At 41.1% G+C, this 15,510-nt stretch overlaps 1 protein-coding gene across 13 annotated transcripts in view; it reads left to right on the top strand.

Moving 5' to 3' along the window:
* NRXN3 (neurexin 3) overlaps positions 1-15,510 on the top strand; it is a 1,902,419-nt gene that overhangs the window by 718,861 nt on the left and 1,168,048 nt on the right. The gene's annotated exons all lie outside the window — the stretch shown is intronic.

Below are 15,510 nucleotides of genomic sequence, written 5' to 3'. Positions count from 1 at the left end.
TGCTGGGTTTGGTAATATATCACAATGGCTACCTATACAGGATTCAGACAATATTCACAACTGTGGCGCTTATTAGGGTAATTAACAGGTTACGATTTAGGATCAGACATGTTTAAGATACAGTTCTTTGGTCAGGACATTGTTTTTTCAGCCGTGCCGGCAGGCACACCTTTCTAGGGCAATGATACAAAGCAAATGTTTTAGTGCCGTTGCTAAATTTCTAAAGGACATCCTCCTCAACCTTAAGTAAGCCTCAGTTTGGGGGTACTCCGGTTCATTTCCATAGTTCTGCTCCCCTAATTAAGTGCCTGGAGGCATCCCACTATGTGAACAAGCCTCTTGCATGAAGGTACTCAACCTTGCTTGCTTCTTGGCTGGGAAGCCTGCTGTTCTGTCTGGTGCTCCTTGGGGCTGCTGCTGTTACTCCTGTGCTGCTCCTTTGATGTCACGGGTGTCCCCTCGATCAAAGGGGTTCAGCACAGAGAGATCCCGGGATCCAGGGGATGAGCTTGATGGTAGTGACCGCCCCCCCCCACCCTACCATTCCTGCTTCTGAGATGGCTCATTGTATACCCAGGGGGATGGCACCCACCAGTATGACAATCACAATGAACCCTGCTAGCAATAACTCACAGCTGCCTTATCTAGTCCAATCCAATCTTCCTCCACCTCCTCACCCAAACTCATCAGGAAAATGAAGGCCATTTGATGAGAATAATGAAGGCTGTCGCTAGAAAATCTATGTTAAATAATTCCTTGCATTGCAGTTATAAAAAACTGCAATATTATAAGGAATTTGGTTCCAATTGATTGGCCAGTATATTAACTTGGGTGACTCTACATGATATTGTATGACAACTTTTGTCGTCGTTGTTATTGAGTGAGATCTGAGCCATGAAGTGTGTTGCTTCCACGTGTTTGAACGGCATAGATGCGGGGATTCCCTTCCACCAGCCTTCTGCCACTCTCCAGTTTCCTTTCCGGACTTCCCATTCGGGACCATCTTCCTGGCCCGCCCCTCTTACTGGGACCACTGCCACTTTCATTTAGTGTGTGGCAACCTCCAAACCGACCCATCATGAGCTCTCAGGTCCGTCAGAATGATTCCGCCGACGCTGAGGCCAGCGCCCACCGTCTGGTCAACCTGCACCTGCCGGCCTCTGACACCTACCTCTCTCTGGGCTTCTTTGTGCCACCACAGTGTGGCCTTGGAAGGCAGGGGACACTTCCATGAGCTGGGAAGGAGAAGCGCAAGGGGGCCGAGCATCTCTGGAAACTGCAGCACCAGCGCGGCGGCCGCACCCTCCCCCAGGATGTGCAGAAGCCATCCCAAGATGAGCGGGGCAGAACCCTGGACGCCATGGAGCCTGCCCTGGTCCCGGAGAACACCCTCAACCAGGCTCTTCTGGACCTGCATGCCGGGGGGTCCACTCACACTGACCCCATATCTGTGACTTTCTGGGGAACCACTTCCTGGACAAGGAGGTACAAGTCCTCAAGAAGATGGGCGACCACCTGACCCACCTCCGTAGGTGGGGCCTGTAACTCTTCCAGAGGCTCAGCCTCAAACTAGGAACCTGCTGAGCCACCTGCGAGGGGCCCTCTGCCTCCCCTGCCCACCTTAGCCTGGAGCCCCTCTGCCCGAACCTGCCCCGCCACCCGCAGCACCACCGCCCTGGAGCCCCCCCCCCAAGCCAAGGACCAAATGGAAACAATAAAGCTTCCTTTTGCAGCATGCCCCCCACACACACAAATTAAAGGAAATGGTACTGATCCAGTGGCATCAAGCTATGAAATGTTCTCCTATTAATTCTCCATTTGCTCTCAGCCATATCCACCAGAAGAAATACCTTATTTCATGTCTTGTCCTGTGTCGGTTGGGTGCAATGCCTAACACTGTCACAATCTTTTGTTTGTTTGTTTTTTGCATTTCTAGCCTATAACTACTTCAGTAAGGTAGCATTGAAAATAGCTCACGTGTGCGTTGCTTAGAGAGCTATTGAGTTGCCAGGTTCAACAAATTATTAATTTTGTACAACCTGCTTTTAGAAATGAAATCCCAAACTGAATTCTTTTAAAGGAGATTAGGGGAGGTTTATAAAAAAATCTCAATAAAAAGAAAACACAAAGTTTCTGAAAAATTAATCCTAGCTTCCTTAGTTCTAAAATAAAAGGACAGAATACTGGCAATTTTTAAGTTTCTTTCAAACTCTAGATTCCTGTGCCATTTGGGGAGAATAACCTGACTATTCGTATGCTTTTTTTTACCCATCTGATAACATGACAAAAGACTGATTCTACTTTAATCAGTTCATCAGACTTCTAACATTTTCTCCATTGGCTTGACCTTCCTGCACAATGTATTTCCTGTTCATAGACAATGTGATATTGGTTCATGCTGTACTAATGGCCCAGTTTCGCCTTGTACAGGGTAATGAGTCTGTATCAAATGGAGGTTGGTTGAGTTGATGTATCGAGGAAAAAATGACGGGTAGAAAGTATGTTCTTCTTTTCTCTCTTAGAGAATTTGCATCCCTGAGCTGGCCTCAGACAATCCTGAAGCAATTACATTGCAGTAAGAGTGGCTGTGTCCACAGCAGTTCTCTCAGCCTTCCACTTGTTTATTTGGCAGTCTAAAGTACTGATGACTATGGACCACAGCCAAGACAGCCATGCAGTTGGCCATCAATCATGTCACTGAATCAAGCTAATGCTATTGTGAAACAATTTTCTAGAATACAGCAAAGGTGATAGGTATACAAATCCATTCTGTTTATTTCACAGTAGAACTATGCTAAATCCACTGGTTTTCCATGAAAGGCACCTCTGGATAAGCTAGAGCCTCCAACCTTTGGCTAGCGGCTGACCCTGTCGACCATTTACACTACTCAGGGACCTTCCGGACAAGAGGCCCCACCTTGTTCCTATAGACCAATGCTTTGTGTTTTATTGAAATAGCCTCACCTAGAAGCAATAGACATCAGGGAAATTACAGCAGACAAATGTGTGTAAGCGTATGTGCACCCCCCCCACATCACTGATAAAGAGCCTCCTTTATCAGACATTTATTGGGAATTCTCATTTTTATATTTCAAGGCTCCTTTTGGGGCTATATACCTTCTGATTACAACTGTGGGTCCACTTTCCACCCTTTCTCATTCTTCTCCACTCAGCCTTTACCCTGGAAAGTTGTCCTTATATGGGCTGCATTAGCAGGCTCCTTTGCTCTCTGATTCTGAGAGTTTTTTGGACAATGGGAGCTGAGAAGGAATATGTAAGGTGCAGTTTGAGTATGCAGCTCTTCAGCTCCTTGGTGTGGAATGGCTGCCCATTCTGCATCCATTGACCGGAAGTAACAGTTCTTGTGAGGCAGCTTCCTTTGCATAGAGATTTCTTTGTCTTGCTCTTTCTCTCAGGGTTCTGGCAATGGAGCCTACCCTTGTGAGTTCATGTGTAGGATGGAGGCTCCATTCTTAGTCTTTCGGAGTTCAGTATAATCTCTGGAAGGTTTTGAACCTTCAAGAAATTGTATAATTTGAGAAGACCTTTTTGTGTTTTTTTCCCCTATTAGTATCCTTTAGGATTCAGTGGTATTATTAGATATTTTTAGGGTGTGGAACCTGAAGCCAAACAGAATCTCACATGTAAATCAATTGCATAACTAGGATTTCATCCAATGTCTAACTACAAGCATATAGAGTGACAGGCACAGCTCTCAGCCATGACTCTGAATGGGAAGTTGACCCATATGTACAATTATGAATCTGAATAATATAGCTCTTTTGAGTTGACTTAAAAAGAGCTATCCACCAGTAGAGAGGTCTGAGGGGCCGTCCTCAATCCCAACTACATGGACAGACCCTTGTACCCCCAGAAAATTTTACTTCAGAGGACAACACTGAAGCTACAGCTCAGGGAGAGGGACATGTCTGATCAGAGTACAAGGGAACAAATGAAGGGGGAGGAAGAGAGAGTGGAACACATCCTGGCTCACCATGCCTTGAGGACAATATCCCTGCTCAGAGCATCCAATGCACAGAGAGGACCATATAGCTGGCCCCACTATGAGACTCAACATCCCTCACTGACCCATAGCCCTAGGGAGACAATACTGGAGAACCAGTGAGCGAATTTCATCCCATCTGATCCCACCACACTGAGGCAAAACACTAAGGGTGTGCAACAAAACAGCAAGGGGAACAGAGCAATGAAGTCCCCAGGGAATACCAAAAATAGACTTTGGGGCCAGGGCGTGGCACCCCATCAGACTTGACTAAAAACACTCCTAAAGGCCAACAAATAGTCCTTGAACTATTTACAGGCTTTTCTTTTTTTAAGACATTGGTTTTTTGTTGTTGTTGGTTTGTTTTCTTTTGCTGCTTTGTTTTGCTCTGTCATGTATTTTGTGCATTTTATTATCTTTGCAGGTCCGTCTAGATAAGATAGGTGGGATGAACAATCTGGAGGAGAAAACAACGGGACTGATGGTTCCGGGGAGACATGGTAGAGGGGGAGGCAGGGAAAAGGAAGTAGTGTTAACAAACCCAGGGACAGGGGAACAACAAGTGATCCAAAATCGGTGGTGAGGAGGGTGTAGGAGTCCTGGTAGGGCTTGATCAAGGGCTTGATCAATTCCAAGAGGAATTACTGAAACCCAAATGAAGGTTGAGCATGATAGTGGGACAAGAGGAAAGTAAAAGGAAATAGAGGAAAGAATTAGGAGGCAAAGGGCATTTATAGAGGTCTAAATACAGGCATGTACATATGTAAATATATTTATATATGATGATGGGGAAATATATCTATGTGCACATATTTATAGGTTTAGTATTAAGGTAGCAGATGGACATTGAGCCTCCACTCAAGAATACCATCAATGCAAAAACACTTTGTTCTATAAACGGCATTCCATGATGCTCACCTTCCCAACATGAACACAGAAGACAAAGTGGGTGCATAAGCTAACATGGTGAAGAAAGCTGATGGTGCCTGGCTATCAAAAAATATGGACTCTGGGGTCTTACAGGCTTGAAGGTAAACAAACGGCCATCTAGCTGAGAAGCAACAAAGCCAACATGGAAGAAGCACACCAGCCGGTGTGATCAGGAGGTGTTGATGGGATCAGGTATCAGGCATCAAAGAACAAAAAATCATATAATTGTGAATGAGGCGGAGTGTGGAGTGGGGACCCAAAACCCATCTATAGGCAACTGGACATCCCCTTAAAAAAGGGTTATGGGGAGGAGATGAGCCAGTCAGGGTGTGGTGTAGCACCAATGAAACATACAACTTTCCTCTAGTTCCTTAATGCTTCTTCCCCCCGCCCCACCCACTACCCCACTATTATGATTCCAGTTCAACCTTACAAATCTGGCTAGACCAGAGGATGTATACACTGGTACAGATAGGAACTGGAAACACAGGGAGTCCAGAACAGATGAACCCCTCGGGGCCACTTGTGAGAGTGGTGATACCAGGAGGGTGGAGGGATGGTGGGGTAGAAGAGCGAACAAATGACAAGGATCTACATATAACCTTCTCCCTGGGGGATGGACAACAGGAAAGTGGTTGAAGGGAGATGGACAGTTGGACAGTTTAAGACATAACAAAATAATAATAACAGTTTAAGACATGACAAAATAATAATAATATATAAGTTATCATGTGTTTCGGAGGGAGGGGAAAAATGAGTTGATACCAAGGGCTCAAGTAGAAAGAAAATGTTTTGAGGGTAATGGCAACAAATGTACAAATGTGCTTGACACAATGGATGGTTGGATGGATTGTGATAAGAGTTGTATGAGCCCCCAATAAAATGATTTTTTAAATGTTCTTCATATCTTTAGAGTGCTGTAGTTAATTAGGAATGAGAAGCCAACATTATTGTGAATGAGGACAGCCTTTGCTTTAAGAACGTGAAAAGGTAGTTCTTCGGAGCCTGGTCCATATGACAGAGGAAGTCATCCCACCACAGTTTCGGTTGCCTGGAATCGCTGGCCACCCTCATGCCTGCTCAAAGCTGGAGATGTGTGTTGGTCCTGCTGTTGCAAAATACCGATTTAGAACCTGGCAGGCATTCCTGCATAGATTTGCACACTGTTTAAGATCAGCCCAGTTTGGGTGGAGAGGAATCAATCTGTATATTTTGGAAGATTTGTCAGAATAAAACACACTAAGGAAGAGTGTGTAAGGCCCATAGTTACATGAGTAAGCAGGGGCCCATCTTGAAGATAGAAAAGGGCAATCGATTGATTATTTGATGGGACTAAGCTTTTACAATTGTTTTTCAGAGTTTCTTCTCTCCATAGGAGGCACTATAAGGGCTGGTGTAAATATAGTACAAGAAAGTCAACTTGGTATGCTAAGTACCAAAGTACAATAAGTGAAAGCATGTACCAAATTGTTCACAATATATCATCCATGATTCTTCCATATTTGTTAGCAATATCACATGAAAGCGATTTTCTAGTGATTTTATTGTATCTCTCTCTTGTTTCTTTTTGCTAGCCTAATGTTCTCCTTTAAGATGTAAATGACATCATTTTCTCATATCTGTAGGCAGGAAGAATCTCTGTAACATTCATCTCCTATAATCCATTTTCTATATAGTTTCTATTCTCTCCTTGATTAGAACTCAATCACAACTAAAACACCTTATGCTTCCAGTACTCTTGAGGAAGTTGGCGTACTAAGTTGTAATCATTTACTGTTTCTTGGTTCAGGTGTACTCAGTTTATAAAATTAAGATTAAAGTGGGAAAATGTTATCTACCAGATACGCTTTCGAGTTGAATTTTAAATAGAACCCAATGGAAAATGCATTAAAGTAAGGAATAAATAGAAGGGGCTCAACTGAGTGTCATCAAGCTAAAAAGTGGTAAGTAAGGAGTAAATAAGACATAATTCTGGAGCCAAGGCAAGAGGAGTCAAGCACAACGAGGCTGCGGACACTACCTATTATCCTCTGCATAGTATACAAAATCAGAAGAAACAGCTGAAAGTATGCATCAATAATTGGAATGTGGGATGTACAAATTACAAATGTAGGAAAAATTAAAGTCATCAAAAATGAAATGGCATGTATACAGATGGATATCCTGGGTAGGGCCTGGCCAGTTTTGAATCAGACAATAATATTGACTACCAAGCTGTGAAAGAAAAATTGAAGGAGAAAAGTGTCACATTAACCATGAAAAAGAATGTTCCGAGATCTATCCTGAAGGACAACTTTGTCAGTGATAAGCTGATAGCTGTACCCCTGCAAGGGAGCTAATTAATGTAACTCCCATCGATGTAGCAACCATTGATGCCAAAGATGAGAAAATCCATGTTTTTTTAAAAATCAACTACTGCACATGCAATCAAGATACATTAATAATTATTGCTGATTATAATACAAAAATTGGAAACTAAGAAGTATGGGTAGTTGGAAAATATGGCTTTATTGAATGCTGGAGATCACATAATAAAATTTTGCAAGATTAATGAGTTAGTCAGAGCAAAGACGTTTTTGTAAAACATAAATGGTGATTATACATGTATAAAGAAAACCGAAATCCTCAAAACTGGACCATCGTGATAAATGGAGAAAGATTGAAGTTGGCAAGGATTTTGCCTTACTTGGATCCACAACCAATGCTCATGGAAGCACAAGTCAGGAGATCACATGATGTATAGTTTGGATAAAGCTGCAGCAGAAGACCTCTTCAGAGTATTGTAAAGCAAGGGTGTTACTTTGAGGACTACGATGTGCCTGACTCAAGCTATGGTATTTTCAGTCACCTAAAGGTGCATGAGAAAGGTACACCTTGATAAGGAAGATCGGAGAAGAATCTATGCATTTGAACTGTGGTACTGGCAAAAAAATAAAATAAAATCAAAAAACAAACAAATCTGTTGTGGAAGAAGTATAGCCAGAATATTTCTTTGAGACGAGAATGGCAAGACCCTGCCTCACATCTTTTGGACATGTTAGCAGGAGAGGCCAGTCCTTAAAAAAGAACACCATGCCTGGTAAAATAGAAGGGCAGCAAAAATATGAAGACCTTCTACAGGATGGATTGAAACAGTGGCTGCAACCATGGGCTGAAACATTAGAACAATGGTAGGATGGTGCTGGACTGGACGGTGTTTGCTGCTATTGTCCGTAGGGTTGCTATGTGTCAGAACTGACTTGATGGCACCTCACAACAAAATCCATGTGGACTTTGCTGGATGGAACACACATGAACCAAATCTGCTACATCTATGCAAAGAGACAATGGACAAACCCCGTATCAGTAAGAACCAGCCCAGAGGCTGACAAACCTCGTATCAGTAAGAACCAGGCCAGAGGCTGACAGTACCACAGACCATCATTTGTTTATATGCTAATTGAAGTAGAAGAAAATTAAAAGAAGCCCACGAGAACCTAAGTACAACCCTGTGTATATATTGTTGTCCATAGTGTTAATATGAGTAGAAACTAACTCAACTACACTTAAGAGCAACAACCTAGTACTATCTAGTAAAGCACACTGAGAAATAAGCAAATACCTTCATATATGTAAAGAAACAAACTGAATAGGAAGCCTTATACATCTAGTGGAGTAATATGTTAAACCAAAACAACAAGGGAACGGAATCAAAAGTAAAGGTGCCTTAGCTAAATGGATCAGATATCCCAAAAAAATCCCCATGGGACATATTCTCTAACCAAGTGAGTTGCCTCATCAGTGACTACATAGACAATGTTATTGAAGAGATCATAATTACTTACAAAGAAAAATTCCAAAGTCAAATGGACTTTGTGAGTTGAAAAATAAAGTTGTCAACTTGAAAAGATCATTAGAGATTTGACTTGGTGGAAGAAAACAATAAGCAAGCTTGAAGATAAATCAATAGAGATGATGTACTTCTAAGAAAAGAAAGAAATTGTAAATAAAAGAAACTGATAAACAGATCCTCAGAGAAATGTAGGATACCATTTAGTGTACCAACAAATGGATAATAGGATGACCAGAAGAGCAAGTGCGAGGAAAGGGAACAGAAAAAATATTCAAATAAATAATGACTGAAAATTCATAAATGTTATGATAAATATTAATAATAATGTGGTTTTTTAGTAACAGAGGTTCGATGAATTCTAAGTAGGGTAAATGAAAAGATAGCCACATCTAAACCCATGATAGTTAATATATTCAAGGCGAAGGGCAATGAAAAAATGTTGAAAGCAGCAAGGGGGGTACAATATGATTACTGCCAGCTTTACAATCATTGCCATATTTAAGCCCATTGTTGTAGCCACTGTGTCAGTCGATCCCATTGAAGGTCTTCCTATTTTTCACTGACCCTATACTTTACCCAGAATGATGTTGTTCTCCAGATGCTGGTCCCTCCTGATAACAAATGCCAAAATATATAGGAAGTCTCAGCATCCTCTTTTTCGAGAAACATTCTAGTTGTTCTCCTTCCAAATGGATTCGCTCACTCTTCTGTCAGTCAATGGTGCATTCAATATTCTTTGTCAACACCATAATTAGAAGACATCAATTGTTCCTCAGCTTTCCTTACTCATACAACATCCACATGCTAGGAGGAAAGCTAGCTTCAAAATGAATTTGAAATAAAGACGTTTCCAGATAAACAGTAGCTGAAGACAATTGCCACTAGCCGATTTGCCTTACGAGAAATATTACAAAGAAGTTTTTCAGGATGAAAGACAGTGAAAGAAGACAGTAACTTGAATCCACATTGGGGGGGGGGGCGCGGGGAAGAGCTCTATAGTACAATAAATTGTGTGGTAATGATAAATGACAGTATGATCGCACATTTCTTTTTCTTAACTGTTTTTAAAAAGCAATTGCATAAGCAATAGCAATACAATTGCATTCTTAGGCTATAGCATATAAAAATAAAACATATCTGGCAATACCAACACAAATGAATGTAGTTCTAATGGAGAAGGGAAGTGAAGCCAGAAGTTAACTCAAATCCACAGAGAGAAAAATGGAGTTAGAAATTGTAATAAAAGAGAGTTCGAATTGGTAACTGATAATCATAACAAAGCAACCCTATGAAAAGGCTTGGCCTATCCTCTCTTCTCTTAGATTCTTTTGAAGACACAGGAAGATTGAAAGTAGCCACAAGAGAAGCATATTGTTCAGTTGGTAACACCTATAGACATAATAGGAATAACAATTATCCCACAAAGAAGGAAACAAGAGAGGGAGCTATAGAACAGTAGATTTTCCATATTGTCCAAGAATTGAATTTGTATATAGCCAAAGTGGATTCTAATAAGCTGACATGCGCATCCTGAACTCTATAATCATCAGTAAGGGAGTAACTAAAAACAAAAACAGTTTAAAAGTCATTAGATTGTATGTTAGTAGGAAAAATCGCTCAAGACAAAAGAAGGTAGCATGGGAGGAGGAATAAAGAATGGCATATTCAAGAGATATATCGAAAACAAAATAAAGGGGAGATATGTACGTGGTTTTGCAGTGGGCTGCGATCTGCCAGGTCTGCGGTTTAAAACCAGCAGCCCCTTCATGGGAGTAAGATGGGGTTTTCTAGTCCCGTAAACAGTTCCAGTCTCAGTCATTCCCAGGGCAATTCTACCCTGTCCTAAAGGGTCCTATGAATCAATATTGACTCAATGGCACTGAGTTGGCTTTCGGGGTGGTGTTTGTTGTTGTTGTTCATGTAAAAGCCATTGTGTGGGCATCTCATGATGTGGTGTCTAATTATTCAATCTGATATATTTTACACTGAATGACTTTGTTCATTAATTGAATTTCCCCCCTCTTAAATTAGCATTCTGTTCATGACAGTCCTTGTGTTTGAAACCTTTAAGCAAATTAATATAAATCCATGAAACAGACTTTGTTTCAGCAGAGCGCTGCATTAAATTTTCTGCTTCATCACTCTCCCTTTAAAAAGTATTAGGTTAATAATGGACAGAAGACATTCACAGAAATGCACAAAACGGGACACACTGAGATACTCGCTTCATTTTGTACCATGAGCTGTTACTACATCCACACCTGATGTTTATTTTCTGATACTGCTAAGATTTACACATGCAAAAATTGCACTCATTTATACATATGCATTATACGTATCCAGAGAGAGAACTACAATCATTCATTTTAAAATGCATTAATGTGGAATACACTAAAAAAACATTGTTTTGGCTCACTTGATTTTGTAATATCGTCTCAAAACAGGCATATCGGTATATGTACATGCCCAGCAGAAGGCCCGTGCTATTACTAGGTGTCTCCATGTCAACTCTGACTCACTAGACCTCCGCCTCACCCGGCACCACCCCCACCAGCAGTGCATGCTCATGGGTGCAGCCACTGTTGGCCACCCATCTTGTGGGGGGTCTTCTTTCCGCCCCTCTAAATTTTACAAGCATGATGTCTCTCCAGCGACCTCTCCCCACTAATAACATCACCAAAGTACATGAGATGAAGGCTCACCATCCTCAGTTCTAAGGAGCACGCAGGCTGTACTTTTTCCAAGACAAATTTGTTTGCTCTTCTAGCAGTCCATGACATATTCAATATTTTTCATCAATACTTTAATTCAAATGCAGAAATGTTTCTTGATCTTCCTTACTGACAGCTTTCACATGCACATGAGACATTTGAAAATCCCCTGGCTTGGGTCAGGCTCACCTTAATCCTCAAGGTTATATTTTTTGTATTTCAAAGCTTTCGAGAGGTCTTTTACAACAGATTTGCCCAGTACAATAAATCATTTGATTTCCTGACTGCCGCTCAATGAGTATTGATTGTAGATCCACGTAAAATTAAATCTTGCACAACTTCAGTCTTTTCTTCCTTTATCCTGATGTTGCTAGTTGATCTAGTTGTAAGGAATTTTGTTTTCATGTTGAGGTGTAATTCATACTGCACACTGTAGCTTTTGATCTTCATGAGTTAAATGCTTCAAGTTTTCTTCACTCTCAGCAAGCAAGGATCTGTGATAAAAGTTTGTTAATGGGTCCTCCTCCAATCGGGATGCTATATTTTTCTCCAGATATTCCGGCCTCTTGGATTATTTGCTCGGCGTACAGATTAGTAAGTATGATGAACGGACCTAGAGCCCTGACACAGACCTGTTCCATTTTCCACAATTAGTCTTGGTTATAATCCACACTGCCAAATAACTTTGCACACCAAATAAAACTCAGATAAGCATCTCTAGGGTGCCTTCAGCTTTGACCTTCAGCTAGTGGTTTCAAACTGTCGACCTTGCTGATTGCAGCCCAACCCATAACCACTGTACCACCAGGGCTTCCTCAAAAGCAAATAGTGACTCTCTATATTCCTCACATTTTCTTTTGATGCTTCCTGAGTTTTCAGTGTTTCACCCATAGAATCCTTCAATCGTGCAATTCAGTGCTTAACAATTTCCTTTCACTTTGAGAAATACCAATTGTATTCTTCCTTTGATTTTCTAACTCCATTCATTTTTAAATCGAAAATCAGACTCCATTTCATTACAATACTTTACTTTGTCGTTTTAACCTCCCGTTGTAATTTTCGGTGGAGTTCTTTTACGCCATCATTTCTCTGTTCACTTGACTTAATCTGCATTTAAGGGAAAGTTTCAAAGTCTCCTCTCATATCCATTTTGTTCTTATCTTTCATTCCTGTCTTTTTACAGGACCTTTTGCTTTCTTCATGTATACTGTCCTTGATGTCATCCCACAATGCCTCTGATTTTCTGTCACTGGTGTTCAGTGAGTCAGGTCTATTCTTGAGATGGTCTCTACATAAGATGGGATAGAGTCAAGGTTGTACTTTGGCGTAGTTGTGATTAATGGTGTTTGTAATCATGCAAACACACAGAGAAAGCATTGTATATGCTTATTACAATTTACTACAGAAAAGTGTATGTATTGTCTATGTAATTTTTTAATATTTTGAAATACTACATAGCTTTAAGTAATAGTGTGTATGTGCACACACACAAGCGTACATTCAACCAAGTATGCAGCATTAAGAATGGGCTTTGGTCAATCAGATCTATCTAGATGCTCCTGACCATCTGGCAGAATAATTAAGTTTACAGGATTGAGCATCAGATTCAGACTCACAGTTACCCTATAGGGTGGAGTATAATTACCCCATGGGGTTTTCAAGGCTGTGAATCTTCACAGAAGCAGATTTCCGCATCATTCTCCACATGACCTTTTAGTAAGTTGGTCATTTCACTCCTGAGCCATCAGAGCTGCCTTTTGTATGGTCTACCTCGGTATTCTTGTGTCGATTAAATGGTAATGCGTGCGAAGTCTTACAAACAACAGGCAAATGGTAGCTAAAACAAACCAGTTTTGTCTCTGATTATTGGTCTACTTTTTATTCAGCTCCTCTAGAAGATAAAGGTGCAGAGCATGTGTCAAAGTGAGATCATGCTTCCCATCTAAGAATAGATCTTCAGAATCTAAGATTAGATGCTATCTAAGAATAGATCTTCAGAATCTAAGATTAGGTGCTATCTAAGAATGTCTTTTGTTGAGATGATGCCTTCAACTGAAACTCTTTATCTGTGACCCTTTCATGGTTTGCAAATTGTAATGTACAACTGTTGGCTTGTCGTGGTTCTATTGTTGTTCTTTCACCCCAGTGATGGTTGCTTTCCAGGCATGTGATTAGGTTTATCAATATGTATTTTCCAGGACCTTGACGTGCTGCATAAAGAGCATGGCGGAGGCCATGATGGCCCAAGTTATTTTGGAAATGTCCAAAGGCTCTGCCTGCCTGCCTCTAGTTTCTTACAGTCATAATTCCTTTGGTAAACGAGGACAGAGATGCAGAGATGTGCATCATTTTTTGTTTGTTTGTTTTCTCTCACATCAATGTCTTTAGCACCTATTGGAGTAATGGGCACACGATACGTACCAATTAACACAGCATAGTATTTCTTAATCTAAACTCATTTATTCACTCTCAAATGTTTATCAAAGTCACTGATTTTGTTTAGTCTCCATTTGCTTTTGTGTAACTCTTTCCCAAAAGATGCCTGATGCTTCCGGTAAATTGAAGAGTTTGTTGTTATCGGAAACTTCTCCTCCTTCTTTCATTTATATCCATACGGTTGCTATTTTCTTTCCCTGTCAAATCTTGTGCCCTAACTTCTTCCATTAGAAACTCCACCCATCCATGAGACCGTTCACCTACCATATCTAGTCTATCCCTGTACCTCCACAGTCTCTCCTGAAAATCTCACTAGCTTTATTTTCTATCTTTCCTGTCTCAATCCTTTCTCCCCCCCTCAGTTATTTATATATTATGTCTCTTTTCAAACAGGAACCTTGTCTGCTTTACCTTTTTGCCCTCCATAGCAGGCAGGTCGCATCTATTTGACAATAGTAAATATCGAAGGAGGACTTAGTGCTGCATTCCGGCCTCAGTGACACGCTGTTTTCACAGAAATGTGAGCGGTGGTCTCATTCTGTGTTCACTGTTCATAGTTGTGAAATGAAGAGTTAAAAACATCCATATTTTAAGCAGCATAGTGTTGCAAACAGGCAATGTGCTTCGTCCTCAATATACTGAACTAAAACCCAGTCCATGTGACTCTAGGGCAGGACTTCCCCTCTCAAGAGTCTTGTTTTCCTTATTTGAAAGTAGGAATGTTAGCGCCAGCCATTGCTTAGAGAAATGCATGAGAAAAGATAGGGGGAAACCCTTAGCAGAAGCGACTGTAGAAGTTATCAAAAACATGTGAGTTTTCTCTCCTCCTTCTAGGGAAGCTACGTAGCTCAGGAAAAGCCACAATAGTGGTATTTATTTATTTATTGGCTTTAGCCCCAGCTCCATCAGTCTGCTTTGAAGAGGCCAATCAAATGATCACAGTGGGTGACCATGGCAAGCTGTGTGTCTCCCTTGCCTCCTTCTTCTAGAACAGCGGTTTTCAACCTGTGGGCCGAGACCCCTTCAGGGGTTGAATGATCCTTTCACAAGGGTTGCCTAAGGCCATCAGAAAACACGTATTTCCGATGGTTTTAGGAACCGAGACACCGCTCCTCTATCTGTCTCCAGGCGGGCCCGCCCACATGCAGACAAGCTGATCTGGTGAGAAAGAAGCTATCTCAACCTTCACACTGACGTTGGCTTTTTACGCCTACTGTCGCAAAATGTAGCAATGTAGTTTACTGTTGTCATATTAAGACTCTTATTACCCATGATATACCATGCTTCCAGACAAAATTTCATTTATTTGTCATTAGAAATAAATATTTCACAATATATAGTTACATATTGTTGTGATGAATCATGATGCTTTAATTATGTTCAATTTATAGTAATGAAAATACATCCTGCATATCAGATACTTACATGATGATTCATAACAGTAGCAAAATGACAGTAATGAAGTATCAACGAAAACAATTTTATGGTTGGGGGTCACCACAGCATGAGGAACTGTATTTTATGGTTGGGGGTCACCACCACATGAGGAACTGTATTTTATGGTTGGGGGTCACCACCACATGAGGAACTGTATTTTA

This window comes from Echinops telfairi, unplaced genomic scaffold, assembly GCF_000313985.2.
Source record: "Echinops telfairi isolate 266 unplaced genomic scaffold, ASM31398v2 ScPeMD7_18;HRSCAF=68, whole genome shotgun sequence".
NCBI lineage: Eukaryota > Metazoa > Chordata > Mammalia > Afrosoricida > Tenrecidae > Echinops > Echinops telfairi.
This window is presented reverse-complemented; position numbering and strand designations above follow the sequence as displayed.